The sequence below is a fragment of the Orcinus orca genome, chromosome 7 (genome assembly GCF_937001465.1).
Source record: "Orcinus orca chromosome 7, mOrcOrc1.1, whole genome shotgun sequence".
NCBI lineage: Eukaryota > Metazoa > Chordata > Mammalia > Artiodactyla > Delphinidae > Orcinus > Orcinus orca.
This window is the reverse complement of record NC_064565.1, coordinates 118989063-119002506: the sequence shown is the minus strand read 5'-3', so window position 1 is coordinate 119002506 and position 13444 is coordinate 118989063. Positions and strand designations below refer to the sequence as shown.

At 51.0% G+C, this 13444-nt stretch overlaps 1 protein-coding gene and 1 long non-coding RNA gene across 4 annotated transcripts in view; one reads left to right on the top strand and one right to left on the bottom strand.

Annotated features, from left to right (window-relative positions):
* HDAC4 (histone deacetylase 4) overlaps positions 1-13444 on the top strand; it is a 287137-nt gene that overhangs the window by 15097 nt on the left and 258596 nt on the right. The window lies entirely within an intron of this gene.
* LOC125964946 (uncharacterized) lies at positions 1008-11124 on the bottom strand. The gene is made up of 3 exons (XR_007478275.1): positions 8708-11124; positions 6424-6906; positions 1008-1281 (listed from the first exon to the last, which is right to left on the bottom strand). It is a non-coding gene; the product is annotated as an uncharacterized LOC125964946 (long non-coding RNA).

Sequence of the window (13444 nt, the reverse complement as noted above, 5' to 3'; positions counted from 1 at the left end):
GTTGCCAGTGCCAAGGCTGAGAAACCTTCTTGTCGCACGCATGCAGAATACTGGCATTTCCTCACGCATGAAAGTAAGTGGCACGGCTTTTGGGTCAAGACGGATTTGGTTCCACTGCACAGTCGTATAGCCGAAATAGTAATTTTGAAACCACTTGGGGACACGTTACATACCTCATTTACCAGGTTGGGGTGAGGACCTGAAGTCAGCTTTCAGTTACGTTTTTTGCACGTGAGTAAAATGCACCTTTACTCTCTCCTTTCCCTTTCTTTTCATCTCTCTTTCAAATTTGAAAAATGGGTTTAGATTCTCCAGAACTTAAATTTTCCTAGCGAGAGCATGTTTTGCATGCAGATGTAGTTAGAGATAACAAAGAGGCATGCTTGTGTCGTCGTGACTAAAGAAGCAGCAAGGATATTGCTGAATTGTAAATTGTATTTTTAGAACGCGCTAAACTGAAGTGCGAGGGTCATTTGTCTCTCACTGCAGCCTCAGCAGGCTGCGTGTTCTCATTGTAATGACTGAGAAAGGCAGTCCAGGAAGGCAACACCCTTATTCTTAATTCTTAGCCTCTGCCTCTTTCATCGTACTTTGCATGTGTGTCACGTGTTCAGGTGACAGCTCAGTTACCACGAATCTATTTTATGTTGTGTGTGCTGGATGGAGGTGTTTTAGTCACTTTCGGTCATTTTCTCGGGTTATCAGGGCACAGACATTCGTTTGCTCTGTCGCATCCTGGAGATCACACCGAACGGTGGCCTTTGATGAATAGTAAGTAGCCGCTGTGCGCTGGGAAGTTTAGATCTGGTGCATTTCCTTAGGTTTTGGAACGGGATTGCAGGGCTCAGTGGACAATGACACTCAGCGGGCTTCTGTGAAGTTGAGGACAAAGAAGGGAAATAGTCCATGTGGTAAAGAGTTTGGGCAATTCACTGGATGTGTGTGTGTGCATATCTTAGGAAGGAAGGGGACAGGGGGCACAACCATAAAAAGAATGACACAACCATTAAGAAGAAGAGGATACAACATAAACTGGTCAGAGCTACCTAGGCCTAAGATAGCAGGTTTGACTTCTGGTAGACCACGAGCTGCATTATACGCTCATTGTAATACATTAGCATCTAAAGGACACACCCACAGGCTCCATGACCATAAAAGGCCAAAAGTGGGTGGTGCCCCAATTCTGGAAATCCCCACCCCTTCTCCAAGGTAGTTAGAATATTCCTCCCACTTTTTATCCTGTGAAATTACCCAGCCCATAAAAGCTAACCACCCCCATACCTTGGGGCCCCTGTCACTTTCCAGATGACCCGTGCCCTGGGGCCACCTCTCGTCTTCTGAGCTGGCCCACACTCTGACTATGGAGTGTGCATCTCTAGATAAACCTGCTTTCCCCTTTCTGTGGCTGCTGTTGAATTCCTTCCTGCGCGAAGCCAAGGACCCTCCCTTGGCAGCCTATCCCAGGGACACACTCGAGGCCTGGGACGTGACCATCCTCTCGTGCCCCATTTTTTTTCCTGCAACATCTTTTCTGGCGACCATGAAGGGACCTCAAAGGGCATAATGTCAGTCTGCTTGTTAGGCTGTGGCTCCCCCTGTGGAGGGTGGCTGGTACTCGTCCCCAGCTGTGTAGTGCATTTATTTGACTCAGGGCCTAGGTCTCCACCCTCCCTCTCTGAAGGATTCAGGCCCTGGGACCCTGGTTGCTTTTTCTCCCACTGGCTCTTGTTCCTTTCCCTGACTAATCCAAGGGGCCTTCTCAGGCTCACCAGACAGATTCAGGGTGCCTGCAGGGACCCCACTGTTGCTTTTGCCAAACAGACCCTTTCTCATGACCAGATGGCCATAGGCCCAGTTTTCCATACTTAATTAAACACCTTTTCTGCTGAATCCCCAAATCCCAGGAGTCAGGGGCTGTTACAGATCAGGCCAATTATACCATCTCCTAAATGCCATCAGGACTTTCTGTGACACTCCCTTGAGGGGGTCCACCCAGTAAGGTCCCTGGCAGCATACCCCCTTCTTACATTTTTGGGATATCAGGGACACTGGGAGAGTGCCAGGACAAAGAATCATCAGACCCCTGTCTTGTCGTGACATACTAACCAAAAATGGGGGGAAGTCCCACACGTCCAAATGTCCATGACGCTATTCCAAGATCCAGGTCTAAAGAGCTCCTGCCGGGTGTGCCTGGCTCACACCCCTTTCAAAGTGGCTTCTTCCCCCACGGGAGGCTGATGTTTTAGATGATCCCCTTATGAGACCACCTCCCTGAGGTCCACAACTGGGAATTCCTACACGCCCCCCCCACCCCAATTCTGAGGAGGGACAGTCTTCCAGACCATTTACCCCTAACGCCCCATCTGGGCAGCTGGAGACCCCAGACCCCCATGAATCAGCCCATGGACTTGGCCGTTGGAGTGTTCAACGATAGAGATAGGGTGGAAGAGGCAAACAGGGTTCAGGGACAACAGCTAATGGCACAGTGACGGGCGGCAGCGCTAACCCCTGCACCACCTCAGGGTTACCCTCCCTTACGAAAGCCCAGTGGCGGGGGCCGGATCCAGGAAGCCTGGATCAGAGCCACTGTCTCGCCAAGAAAGGATGGATCTGTTTTAAGTGTGGCTAGGAGAGCCACTGGAAGGACGAATACCTCCTGTGTGGGAAAAGTCCCCTGGGAACCTGCCCGATATACAAATGAGACGGTGATGCTGAAAGCTCGGCCTCTGTGCACAGGTGCCAAATTGAATCTCGGAGACAGAGTTTTGGGTGAAGTAGAAGAGAATAGCTTTATTGCTTTGCCAGGCAGAGGGGGACACAGCGGGCTTGTGCCCTGACAAACTGCGTGTCCCAGCCCGGGAGGATCTGGTGAGTTTTATAGCCATGGATCAGGGGTGCAGTAGCTGATAAGGATCAGGGTGCTTGCGAGGCTGCCCTCCTTTCTGGCCTCAGATGCTCTCCTCCTAGTGAGCTGCTCTGGTTCCTTTAATCTGGCCTCAGGTGGTCCCTCGATGAGGTTATCAAACTGTGATGTTCTCGGGAATGAAGAATGCTAACATCTTCCATTTGTTGGGGGTTTTAGTTCTGTAAAGATCTCAAATACATTGTTATATGTGTCCCTTGAGGAGGGACCAGGACCCTGGCCCAAGGCTGCTCTACTGCTTCCTGGCCGCTCCTCCCTTGTCTCTGCATCCCCTCCCTTCCCTGATTAGCCACTGTTTGAATCTGTGCTTTAGAACTCAGGGAAGGTCATGGAGGCTGGAGTCTTGTCCCTACAAACAAGAAGCAGGGGACATGGAAAGGCGTCCGTGCCCAGGAGCCCCACAGGGTCCTGCTCGGTTTCAGGGGCTACTGGAAGCGGGACTGCCCCTAGGCCTGAAGGGGATTCAGGGCTCCCAAACCAGAGATGGCTGAGGGGACCGAAGACTGATGGAGCCTGGGACCTTCCCTGGCTCCCAAAGGACACCTGGTCATTTCTCCTTGGGTAGCTCTTGATGTGGCAAGCAGGAAAGTTATTTTCTTACTAGATATGGGGGCTGTCTACTCTGTGCTGACTGATTTCCCTGGACCCTCGTCCTCCCAATCCTGTATGATAATGGGGGGAGGGGAGGGAAGGCCCCCAAACCAAGCGATTCACCCTGCCCCCCAGCTCTCTTCAGTTCCTTGCTAGGAAATTTGAGCACGAAAAAAGATTGCTCTTGGCCGGGGAGAGCCTGCCTCAGTCTCAAGCCAGAGGCTGTCTCCATTCCATCCCATCTAAGTTTTTAACCTATGGGCTGTTAAAGTGGTTCGCAGCGCTAGAGCTAAAGGTTGCTTTCTTCTGCATCTCCCTGCACCCAGACACCCCGTATGTCTTTATCTTTGAGTGGTAAAGTAAAACTTTATCTTGAGGGATATCTTGAGTGATAACATATCTTGAGTGATAAAGTAAACTTTCCAACATAGGTGAATGGGTGTGTCAGTCCTTTGATAATCATTGAGGTGACCATCCAATTCTTTGAGGAAAAAAAAAACAACTGTCCTTGTTTTACAAATCTAGTCTTTACAGGCCCAGAGGTGTGGCCCCAGAAATAATCCAAAGTCCACCAGTCCTTCTACTGCCCCCCAGACCTCCCCTGCTTATCTACTGCCCCCCAGGCCTCCCCTGCTTATCGTCAGAGACTTGGAAGTACTGAAAAAAAACTTTTTTTTTTTCCGGCCTTAAGGGAAAAAGTCATCCAAGGAGGAACTAGCCTTTCTTCTATGCCTTTGATATGCAAATATTCTACCTGGTTTTCTCCGGGAACTCTTGTCTCCCCTATCCTTTTAAGATGCAAATTTCAGGAAAGGGGGTAGGTGATTTGGAACTTGTCAAGGACAAATAGAAAGCTTAAGTATCTTTTCCATAAATATTAGTAAAAAGGGTTTAGTCATCTAGACAGGTGACCATGATTTGTTTCATCTTCTAGAAACCCAATTTGAATCCAACCTCTTGTAACTGATGGGTTTTACATTGTTGGATCTGAATCATGGCTGAAATTTTGGAATGGGAACTATGAGGTCTCTGTGTTTTGTATGTTTATACAAATCTATATGTGTGTTGTAGATATGTGGTATTGCCAAAACTAATTCATAAAAGAGCTGTATTTAATTGGCTTAAAGAAATTAAGCACTTATATAAATACTCAGATATAAACAGATCTGGCCAGAATGCATTTCAGGTTCACACGATCTGGGAAATACTCAGTACTGAATTGATACCTGGTATTGAAGGTGGCTTAGAAGGTGGCTTCTGCTTGTGGTTTGACTCATACAGTACATGTCTTTAGAGTCATCAATGTAAGTACAATACTTCTGTTGTACCTAGGTTTACTAGAGGTCAAATAAGGCCTTATTATATCTGTTGCAAACTTGTCAGCAAGGAGACTAAGTAACTTGTAAGTGATAAAAGCTTTTAAGGAAAGTAAATGTAAATGAGATACGGACTTTTAGGTAAACTCTATAGAAATAATTATGTTTTGGGAATGTCTATCTAAAATAGTCTCTCCAGATTTTGGTAACTTAAGACTAAACTAAGGTAAATGGTGAGAACTCATTGACTATCTGGGTCATTTCAAATAGGATGTATTAATTGCTGGGTGGGGTGGGTCTGAGTTTACCTACTTTGCCTTAGGAGAGGAAAACTAAAACATAAGTTTTCCAGTCAGGAAGTGTGGGTATGACAAACAGTTTACAATTACTTGCTGCTTGTTGGTTTATCTAGAGATTAAGGTTCTTAAGGGTTAAAATTGTATAATGTCATGAAAGCTGCTGAAGAATAAGAAACGTTTCAGTATGCCAGGAAAGTAAGATGTGTTTTCAGTAGAAGAAAGTATGAGGAAGGGAATGCATTTGTTAAAGGGAAAAAGAGAGTAATTTGTTCTGGAGCTGGTTGTTTCAGAATGGAAAAAATAAGGGACAAAATAATATCAGTACAGAAAGTTGTAGCAGGTTCGTGGAAGAGAAACCCTGAGACATCTCAGAGAGATGTTAAATTAAGTAGGATTATTTGATATGTTACATTACATGGGAAGCATTGTCAAAGGAGTGATAAGCCTCAGGTTATACCGTGGGTAAATGTTATTAATATAGACATTCTAGAATTTATATGAAATTTCTAAAATTTGGATATGTCCTGGTGTATAAGGTTATCAGTCCTAATTCTGGTGATTGTAGCCAAGTTTCTTTATCGATTACACTCTAATCAGATGTTTAACTTGGCTTTTAAGTCTTTTGTCATTTATAGACCGTTACTGTTATAATCTGATGCTACTGTACAGGTGCTTCATCAAGAAGATTCATAGGAAGGCCATGGAAGCGGTTACAACAGCTCCACATCAAGATGATGGCTGTGAGGATTCCAGCCCATACCTGTCCCCCCGTGCCCCACACACAGACTTAAAACAAGAAGCTCTCCTGCCCCCAGGGCCCCTAGATGAGGCATCCTGAGGTTTTTACTCCCTGACAGGCAGGGTCAGCACCCCTACTGAGCCCTGAAGCAGCTACAGAAGATGGACCATTGCCCCTCTGCTTCCCATAACATTATGAGACTAAAATCTCTGAGGCAGGAAGGAGACAGAAGGGCAGGGAGCAGGGCACAGTCATTCAAATAATGACACAACCATTAAGAAGAACAGGATATGACAAAAACTGGTTAGAGCCAGTTAGGCCCAAGACACAGCAGAAGGTTCAACTTCCAGTAGACCAGGAGCCTGGTTATACACTCGTTGTAATACATTAGCATCTAAAGGACACACCTGCAGGCTCCATGACCATAAAAGGGCAAAAAGTGGGTGGTGCCCCAATTCTGGAAATCCCCACCCCTTCTCCAAGGTAGTTAGAATATTCCTCCCACTTTTTATCCTGTGAAATTACCCAGCCCATAAAAGCTAACCACCTCCATACCTTGGGGCCCCTGTCACTTTCCAGATGATCCCATGCCCTGGGGCCACCTCTCGTCTTCTGAGCTGGCCCACACTCTGACTATGGAGTGTGCATCTCTAAATAAGCCTGCTTTCCCTTTTCTGTGGCCTGCTCTTGAATTCCTTCCTGTGCGAAGCCAAGGACCCTCCCTTGGCCGCCTATCTCAGGGACTCACTCGAGACCTGGGACGTGACCATCCTCTTGCACCCCATTTTTTCCCTGTACCATGTCCAGCTTTTAACAAAATTATTTTTAATTGTGGTAGTTACTACATAACCTAAAATTTAGCATCTTAACCATTAGCAAGTGCATAGTTCAGTGGTGTCAGGTGAATTCACATTGTTGTACAACAGCTCTCCAGAACGTCTTCATCTTGCAAAACTCATACTCTGTACGCGTTCAACATCAGTTCTATTAGATTTTTTTAAAGATAGGTGGTTCTTATCATTCTAACATTTGCCAGCTCTAAAGGAAAAGAGGGGAGAGACAAATGTTTGTAAACACAATAACTATACATATAGCAGATACATAAAGTATATGTATATATACATATTACCATCACTTATATACAATAAATATATGTAACATATTCTATATGAAGTTAATATAATAGTAACTAGGTAGTACATTGAATATGCACACGTGTGTATGTGCACACATGTAATTTACAGGGAGCCTTTGGGGACTGTCAGTTGCGAGGGTCACTGTAGAGCTTGGGCCCTTCTGCAGCATTTTTCCTTATTATTGTGGTCCAGATTCTCAGGCCTGATCACGTCATCTTCTTTCCCTCAATGACCCAGCTCTTGGGTGCCAATTTGGCCTAGGCCGGGTCCAAGACCCCATGTCCCATTCTCCCTTTTCACGCCTGACCTCCCAGCCCAGTGAAGCATTTGTGCTCCTGGCTGGTGGTGTGCCTGCTTGGCCTGTGTCCTGCCAAGCTGGAGCCTTGGGTCCGAGCCCCTCCTCTCCCAAGCCTGATGCCCCACAGCCAGGCCCATCAGCACCTTGGTTTCGGGGGCTCATTCTGTACCCACCCCCCCCGTCCCTGAGGCAGTACAGCTGTCGAAGGCTCAGAGTCTCCGTGGAGAGGGGTGGCTGAGCGGCCCTGCAGTTAACAGGGCGGCACCCGGCCTGGGGGCTCAGCCGGGCTGCTTGGTGGCCTGAGAGCTTGGGTGGGTGCTGGGCGAGCTCAGGCTGAGGAGCCTCTGGTGGCCCTGGACGGAGCGCAGGCTTTCTCCTGCGGGCACAGGGAGTGGGCCTGGAGGGGCTTTCCAGGGGTGCAGAGGGCTGTGCGTGGCTGAAATTGGAGTTTGGGACCTGCAGGGAGGCCTAGGGGTGAGTGGGCTTCTGCCGACGTGGGACATTGAGGTCCTGGTGTCCTGTCCTGATGATTGCCAGCATGGTGGATGTCACCGAGTTCTCTCTTTTCCGTGGGTGCAGCCTGATTGTCTCTCTGGTGCTCACACACCTGCGGTGGGGCCCCAGGACAGCAGGAGACCCTCCATTGGCCAGCCCAGCCCCTGGCCCCTGCCGCTGACCTCCCCAACCGTCCGTCCCCCGAGCATACGTGCAGCCTCTTCCCTTGGGCTGGGCTCCCTTTCCTTCCTTCCAGAGGCCCAGCTTTCCTCTGGGCTCACCTGCCTCCACTCCCTGCCCTTCCAGGGGGACAGTTGCTCCTTGGGGCTCCCTGTCCCCTTTAAGATGCTTCCCTGTCGGGGTGCTTTCCTTCCCCTGGACCTGGGACGGCCTCCTCGGTGCCGCCCTCCTGCCCTGCCGCTCTGGGTCTGCTGCTGCACCTTCTCAGATTTGCCAAGCTAGTGGTTAGGCCGAGCACGGGGTGGTTTTCCTTTGGGATAAGAGGGAAGAAGAGCCGGTTCCTGGGAAGCTGGACGGACGTTGGTAGCCTGCAGAGAGGCCTGTTTGTCTCTGGTTTGTTTCTGAAAGGCAGTTTTACCCAAGGCCCAATTGTCTGACTTGGCCAAGGCCGAGGAGAAGGTGAGATGTAGATGAACTGTCGAGAGAAAGAGGGGGCCCTGGGGACGATGCGGGGGCTGCTGAGAGCAGCCGTGTCAACATCACACTGCGACTGGACCCTCGCCCCCCAGGTCCCCAGGGCTCCTGTCCTCTCCCCACGCACCCCGCCATCCCTGGACCAGCCCCGCCCCCTCCCCCGTCCTGACTGCCCCGGCCTTCTCCCAGCCCTCATCACCCCGACATTCTGAGTCTGCTTGTCTGTCTCCTTCCCGAGGCCCAGAGCGCCGCTTACCTTTGGGGCCGCCTTCCCTTCTGTGGATGCCCCGGCTCGGCCGTGAGCCACACGGGCAGTCGGATCCGCGTTCGTAGGGCCACCCTGTGTGCCCCCTGGTGTCCCCTCCGCGGGCCAGGTGGAGGGTGCAGCGTCTCAGGAGTACAGGTGTTGCTCTGTTTCCCCACAGCCACCGCTGATGTCTACACTGCCTTGCCCCCGCCTTTTTGAAACACGAGGAAAGTTTGAACACCAGGCACTTTGATTTCCGTAGAAGTTCAGTTTCCAGGGAAAATGAGAGCTCCTTGAGGGGACCAGAAGTTGAGCAGGTGTGTGGAGATAGCATCCCGGCCCGCAGCTCAGCGGCGCGGGCGGAAAGCTGGGGCTGAGCTCAGCGTGGCTGTCTGTCTCGGGCCCTGGGCCTGTCCTCCGGCTTGCGCTCACGGGTCGTGTCCTGCCCCAGGGTAGGGCCTGTATCTGAGGATCGGGGTGGTCTCTTCACCCCTTGACCTCTGAGCCGAGGTCTGGCACCTGCCGGATGTGCTGCCGTCTCTGCCCCTCGTTGGAAGATGACGGCGGGCAAGGGGGGCGCTGGGGCTCCCTGCCCGCTCACCTCCGGGCGGAGGGCAGGTTGGCCCCCGCTGGGACGCACTGGGGGTCTCCGTGGGTCCGGGACAGGACCCCGGGGGCCCGCCTTCCCTTACTCGAGGTGACAGAGATGTGTAGGCCCCGTCAGTGGCCGGGAGGGCCTTGAGTCCAGGCGCAGCCAGCTGGACAGGAGTGCTTTGTTTCGGGGGGTCTGAACGGTGCTTCTCGAACCAACTGCACGTGGACTCGCGCGAGGGGGAGGTGCCCGCGGACACCTGGGGCCTCCCAGTGACGGTGTGCCGCTGGGGGTCAGGGCCTGGGGGGACTGTGCTCCGTCCTTGGCACGTGGACATGCAGTTAGCAGGCGCGTCAGGCGCAGGCAGAGCTGTCCGGGCTTGTGTGTTTTCCTGGGCTTGTATAGCCGATGTCAGAGGTGACTCAGGTCAGTGGGCCCCCTGGGTGTCTACACTTCGCGTGTCTGGCCGGGCCTGGCTACTGGGTGGGGTTGGGAGGTAGTGAGGGGCGGCCTCTGTCCAGGGCGAGCTGACTCAGAGTCACTTCCCTTTTCAATGAGGACCTCCACCTCCGCTGAACAGCCACACGCGGGCCGCGCCGGCGCTTTCTCGTCGCCGTCCTGCAGTGCCCTCGGTAGCCAGCAGCGTTTGCCTGGGGCTTATTCATGATTGTGACAGCAATGCAGTGTTCCTTGGCCTCTGCTGGGTTTTCCCTCTGCTTCACTGAGGTGTACTTGACAAAGTTGTGTACCTTTAACACACGTACACATTGTGAAATGATGCCCGTGGTCAGGTTCATTAAGACGTGCATCACCTCGTGCAGTTACTTCTCTTTGTGTGTGGGGAGAAGGCTTACGGCTGCTCTCAGCAAATTTCCGGGGTACAGTGCAGTGCGATTAACTGTCACCACCACACGGCACGTCACACTGTCCAGCTTCGCCGTCTCACGACTGGAAGTGTCCCCACCCCAGCCCCTTCCTGCGGTTTTCTTAAGCGTCACTCAAGTATGGTCGCTCGGCTGTGTCCAGGGACACAGTGGAGCTGAGAAGTATCAGGGTCCGAGGCAAATGACGTGATGGCGAGGCAGAGGGGCAGGACCTAGGCCCCGGTCCCTGTCTGCTGTCAGTCTGGTCCGTGGCTGACTGGCATTAGTCACCTCCACCTGGGTCACCGCACGCAGTGGCTGGGACAGGTCCTGGGCATGGCGGTGGAAGCCCGCATCACTGACCGCAGTGGATACACACCTTAGGGCCAGCATCTCCCGGCTATCGCGCAGGCAGCGACACTGTCTAGAAGATTCCGCCGAGGGGGCCGTGACCAGACGTGCCTTCCTTGGGGCAGGAAGGGTTCTCAGGCATGCCGGTCCGGGGTTGCTGATGAGAAGCGTAGTACCACCCCGTTTCTCACTCACTTTTAGGGGTCTTGCTTTGATTTTCTCTGAAACTGTAGGAGCTTCTCTTCACTTTGGTGTTCTGAAATTTTATAATGTGGAATTTTAAAAATTTATCCCAGGTGGCATATAGGGGACTCCTTTTCAGGTCTTGTTATATGTTCCTTTTGGGGGTGGTGTCCTCCTCTTCCTTCTCTCGTCAGCATCATCATCGTCATTTCCTTCCGGTGCTTGCGTCTCCAGTTCCCCGTTGGTGGAGTTCCTGTGACTCCATCCAGGGTGCCGACCTTGTTCTGTAAGGTTTGCTCAGCTGGGCCTCCCGGTTCCTCTGTGGCTGGCTTGTTTTCGCACTTGCCTGCTTGAGGTCCCAGGGTTCCTCCTTGTGGCCTGGCCGCTCCTGCTGGCCATGGTCAGGGCTGTGTTTCGTCCCTCATGTCTCCATTCTCTCTGTGTCTCGTTAGAGGGACTCCAGTTACCTCGGTTTCTTCTGGGGTCAGGTTTCCTATTTATCTTGGTCTTTTTTTTTTTTTCCTTGTTTCAACTTTTCCTTAAAAGGCTGGGGAGTTGTCTGTTCGTATTTAAGGATGAAGGGAAGATGAATTCCAGACGGATTCAAGGTGTCAATGTAGAAAAAGGTAAAGCAGTAGAAATCTGCAAGCGACCCTCACCCTCCTCATTGGTCCGGGATCCCCAGAAGCTGCAAAGGACACATTTGACAGTTTAAAATTTAAAACTTTTGATTGGATAAATATACTATCAACAGAGTCCAGGGGTCAAGGAGCGTTTTGGGAAAATGTGTGTAACATTTGACAGGTAAAGAATAAGTTTCTGTTATCCAGAGGCCTCTTAGAAACTGGAGAGGAGGGCAAGTTTAGAAACAGAACACAGACTGGGCAGCGCAGAGAACAAACCAAAACGAAGAGATGCTCAAACTCCCTACTTTCATCATGGGGAGACGCAAATACAAGTGGAAAGGGATTTCGCTTTTTACCCAGAGCGGCAGAAAGCAGAGACATGACATCTGTTGCTGGAGGGGCAGTGGAAAGCCGCACCTTCAGACACAGGGCTGGGGCAGGTGTGAACAGTGGCACGTCTTTGGAAATCATCCCGCTGACATTTTCTGAAATGGGAAATGCACAGGGCCGCAGACTCGGCTTCCACTCCCGGGACTGTGCTCCTCGGGAGTGCAAGCACAAGCACGTAAGGATGTTTGTACTGAGGCTCCCCGGCAGGGAAAGATTTGGAAGTAAGTCTGTGCCCACTGGGGCCGAGGTTGGCTAAACTTTGTGCAGCCACACGATGGACTATTCCTAGAAGTATTGTTGAAAGAGGAAAAAAGTGAGATACTGAGAAATCTCTATGATAAAATCTCATTTTTGTAAGGCAGAGAGTGACCACCTGGGTGTGTGTGTGTGTGGGGGGGTATGTGGGTGTGTCTTTGTGTATCTGTGTGTGGGGGTATGGGTGAGCGAAAATGGAGAAAAGTATGGGCTGTACCCACACAAAGATTACCTGTTGTGGTTGATGGCAGAGAGAGGAGAAAAAAAGCAAGAAAAAGACAATTGCTCTAAAAATAAAGCGGTGCGTTTACCATCCATTTATGTAAACAGAATGCTGTGTGCATTTGTGTGTAAGTAACGTAGAAAGAAGACGTAGCCCGGCTGCTGGCCCTTAGGTTGCAGAGTGACGCGTGGGGTGATTCTCTTCTGGTGAAGACAGGGGAGGCTGCCCGGGGCTTTGCGGGCTCATCCATCCGTGGGAGCAGTGGCCGGGGAGACAGACGGCCCTTGGACATCTCTGCTGCATCCTCGCACTTTGTAAATTGAAGGACAAGGATGAAGAATCGCTTCCTAAAGGAGCGAGGGGAGCTGGGGGCAGGGCTGGACTCTTGGATTCCTGCTCGATCCCACCGGCTTGCATCTGTCTTCAGGCCTTAGTGGAACTTTGTCGAAATCTGACGGCCAGTGCCTCCTCACCCCAATGGATTCTTCACTGTCTTGGGTTTATACTGGTTTTCTCCCTTGACCCCCATTTAATGAGACAAGGCAGGGAGCACCCAGGAGCTCAGCTCACCATCCTGATGCAGAATGCCCTGGGAGGTACTGGGATCATAGCACCCGCCCTCCACCCGCCTGCCCGCCTGTCCCCGCCCTGCCTGAGTTTTGCACTTAAAAGTCAGATCTCCAGGTCCCCTGCCTGCCTGCCTGCTGGAATCTTCTCCTCTAAACTTATTTTATTTAGCAGCTAAGGAAACAAGTGTTGTTTTATCTGGACGCTTTATCCATTTGGACCCTTAATCTGAAGAGTTTATTTATGTGGCTGTTTGTCAATGAACGGACATAGCCATGTGGAAGAAGGATCTAGACAGCTGGGAAGTTGTTTTCTCGGTGGAGAGGATCGATGCTGTGACGCTGCTGATGGACAGTTGTTCCTGTGTGCGCGCGCAAGGGCCCCGATGACCCAGTGCCCGTCCCCTTTCTCCCCTCAAGGTCTGACTTTCTGGCCCCTCCAGAATGGGTGGAGGGGGTCGGGGCCGGTAGAATCCTAGCCCTCGCTCAGCGGAGCCTGCTCTCAGATTTAGGGAAATTCCTGTTAGAACACACAGAAATGGAGTTTTATTACGTTCAAGTATAGAGCCTGTTTCGAAACTAAAATATAATAAATCTGTCCCAACAGATTATGGGGAAAACATCTTGTCTTCTGCTATGCGACTGTCAGTCATAAAATGGCACTCTTACAAAACATAATTGCTAGACCTTACAGCCC